Source organism: Ornithorhynchus anatinus, chromosome 1 (assembly GCF_004115215.2).
Source record: "Ornithorhynchus anatinus isolate Pmale09 chromosome 1, mOrnAna1.pri.v4, whole genome shotgun sequence".
In the NCBI taxonomy this organism is placed as follows: Eukaryota; Metazoa; Chordata; class Mammalia; order Monotremata; family Ornithorhynchidae; genus Ornithorhynchus; species Ornithorhynchus anatinus.
The window spans coordinates 120,514,757-120,518,332 of NC_041728.1; the positions used below are offsets into that span (position 1 = coordinate 120,514,757).

At 44.1% G+C, this 3,576-nt stretch overlaps 1 non-coding gene across 1 annotated transcript; it reads left to right on the forward strand.

The window, feature by feature from the left end:
* Positions 1 to 3,135: 3,135 nt before the first annotated feature.
* On the forward strand, positions 3,136 to 3,274 carry LOC114815666. The gene has a single exon (XR_003763470.1). It is a non-coding gene; the product is annotated as a small nucleolar RNA SNORA7 (small nucleolar RNA).
* The last annotated feature ends 302 nt before the right edge of the window (positions 3,275 to 3,576 follow it).

The following is a 3,576-nucleotide window of genomic DNA, read 5'->3' on the forward strand; positions in this document are numbered from 1 at the left end:
GACGTTCTGGAGAAAGTATATCCATGGAGTCGCTATTCATTCATTCCATAGTATTTATTGAGCGCTTACTATGTGCAGAGCACTGTACTAAGTGCTTGGAACGTACAATTCGGCAACAGATAGAGACAATCCCTGCCCAGTAAGAATCAGAAACGACTTGAAGACACTTACTAATAACGAAAGTACAAAAGCACTGTGGGGCCTGATGTGGGGGTTGAATATCAAGTGCTTCAAGGGAATACAGATCCAAGTATCAGTTCACAGCAGGTGTCGCAGAAGGGAGAGGGAGTAGAGGAAATGAGGATTAGTCTAGGAAGGCTTCTTGGAGGAGATGTGATTTTAATGTTTTTGATGGTGGGAAAAGTGTTTGTCAGATATGAAGGTGGAGGGAGTTTCAGGTCAAAAGGAGGTCATGGGCCAGGGGTTCGTGGTGAGATTGATGAGATCAAAGTACAGAGATTGAATTGCCATCAGAGGAACGAAGTGTGCAAGCTGGGTCGTAGTAGGAAATCAGTGAGGTAAGATAGGAGAGAGAGAGAGAATTGAGAACTTTAAAGTCAATGGTAAGGAGTTTTGATTTGATATGAAGGCTGGATGAGCAACCACTGGAGGGTCTTGAAGAGTGGGGAGATGTGGACTGAAGCTTTTATTTTTAGAAAAATGATCTAGGAAGTAGAGTGAAATACGGACTCGAGGGAAGAGACGGGAGGCGGGGCAGTAGTCAAAGTTAAAGTGTGCTACTCTTGCATTCATATTGACTCTCTGCTCTTCATGCCCCAGCAAGGAGCTCGACTAGAGGGTGTGGGTGGTGCTGGGGAAACCATTAATGCTAGAATCAATTCCTCTTTGCAGGTTCCTGGTCTTGAGGCTTCAGACTCAGCTATCAATTCTTGACAGGAGGCTCCATCCTCATCAGTATGATTGACACTCTTGGCTCGTGTCACCGTGTCCCCTGATTTGACCCTCATCTGGGCAAGCCTGCAGCCAGTATTTTGGGCAAAACTGGACAGGGCCATGGTGACTGAAATAGGGGAGCTATCTGCCAAAACCTGCACTGTCACAGCTACTCACTGCTTCAATCTGGAGGAGACACCTTACAGTTGCATGATTAACCAGCGGTGGTAATATCACAAAAAGTCTCATTTCCTGCATCCTGGGTGGGTTTTAAACCTATCAATCAATCAGTGGCATTTATCGAGTGCTTACTGTGAGCAGAGCACCCTACTAAGTGCTTGGGAAAGTACGATAAAAACCGAGTTGGTAGTCACATTTCCTGCTCACAGAGAGCTTTCAGTCTACAGAGGGAGAGACAGACATCAAAACAAGAAGTAGCATGGCCTAGTGGATAGTCAGTCAGTCAATTGTACTTACTGAGGGCTTATTGTGTGCAGAATACTGTACTAAGCACTTGGGAGATTACAATATAACAATAAACAGACACATTCCCTCCCTCCAATGAGCTTACAGCCCTTAGTACAGTTCTTGGCACACTCTTAGCACTTTAAAAATACTAGTTGTTATTATCATTAGTAGTAGTAATAATAATAGTATCCTTTTTATTACCAAAGCTTAAGGATGATCTCGAGTACCAAGAAAGGGAAATAAAAACAATCATCCATCTTGAATGACAAATCAGTAACAATTAGAAGCAGCAGGGCCTAATGGATAGAACACAGGCCTGGGAGTCAAAAGGTCCTGGGTTCTCATCCCAGGTTCGCTACTTGTCTGCCATGTGATCTTGGGAAAGTCACTTCACTTCTCTGTGCCTCAGTTACCTCATCTGTAAAATGGGGATTAAGACTTGTGAACTCCGTTGGAGACATGAGCTGTGTCCAACCTGATTATCTTGCAACTATTCCAGCACTTAGTAGAGTACTTGGCCCATCAATCAATCAATTAATGGTATTTATTGAGTGCTTACTGTGTGCAGAACATTGTACCAAAACCCCTGGGAGAGTATAACAGAGTCGTTAAACCTGACCCCAACAAGCTTTAGTAAGAACTTAACAAATACCCTTAAAAAGAAATAATGAATGAACAAAACACTGGTAGAGTAAATAGTAGAGAATAAGGACATGTACCTAAGTGTTGTGGGGTTTGGAGTGAGCATCATAATGACTAAAGGGGTACACGGCCATGTACTCAGTCAAGACAGAGGGGCGGGCACACATGTGAAATGAGGCATATAAAGGATTTTACAAAATATTTTCCCCCCTAGAGAACTATGGGGGTTTCTACCCTTGGGTTTCCCCCATTGCTTGTCATTACTTCCCGTGTTTCGGTTTTGTCTGTTACCAGTATGGCATTACATTGGGATGGGGCCAGGGAGACATGCTCCAATGAGGGGCAGGCGATACCTCCTGGGTGGTGTTCAAGATGTCTGGCCCTGAGTGTACACATTATGCAAATTATAAAATAGACCTGGGCTAACCTGGATATCCTCAACTGAAATATTCTCTAAATCCCCCACTGCACTGGAAGCTCATTGTGGGCAGGGAATGTGTTTTCCATCTCTTTTGTATTGCCCTCTCCCAAGCACTTAGTATAGTGCTCTGCACACAGTAAAATCTCAATAAATATTATTGATTTATTGATTCTCATGTTTTCCCAATCCCGACATCCCCGTGACCCAACAACGTGGCAGAAGTTTGGGGTACCGAAGAAGAAACCTGAGCTACATTCTTTCACTATTAAGCCTTATGGAACGCTTTCCAAATCTTGTCACTTTTCAAATGATCTTGACTTTTAAAGAGAGAGGCAATATCATCGAGAGATGAAACCAAGAGCTTCAAAGTATAGTCTGTCTTCCCTTGTGAGAAGTACCACCAGCTGATGACCAGCACAGGTAGGAAAATGATTTGATATCCCTATTACATTTTCCTGCAGGAGCTGAGGAAAGAGTCAGTGGAATACCTTGATCCTATCACTTGGGACAAAGTGAAAGACTGTGAGATATGCCCCCACTAAATATTTCTTCCCAGCCTTCAGCATTCCTCCTTCCCTTTCTTCCTCCTCTAGGCCTATGCTCTTTCTTCTAGGCCATTTTGCCTCTTCTCTCTCTCACTTTGACTATGAGCTCCATGTGGGAGAAGAACTGTGTCTGATCCAATTACCTTGTACCTACCCCAATCCTTCAGCCTCTCAGAGTCACAGCCTGGAGAGTTTCCAGTACTCTACCAGTCTTGACTATGGGAGAGAGAGTCAAGCAGAGGCCTATCCATTCCATTCCTAGCTTGGTCAGTGGTTAGCCAGTGGAAGGCAATCTGCTACAAGTCAAAACTCACCTGTGCCGGGCAGCAGCAGCATGGGAGTCTAGGGTGGAGACTCAAATTGACTGCATGGAAGAAGGCAATGGTAAACCACTTCTGTATTTTTATCAAAAGGAAACTCTATGGATCCACTACCAGAATGATTGCACATGGAGGTGGGGCATTCTGGGAGAGATGTGTCCATGGAGTCGCTAAGAGTCATCTCCAGATTACTCGACAGCATAAGACAAGACAGGACAGCACTTAGAACTGTGCTTGACACAAAGTAAGCACTAAACAAGTGGCATCATCATCATCATCATTGTCT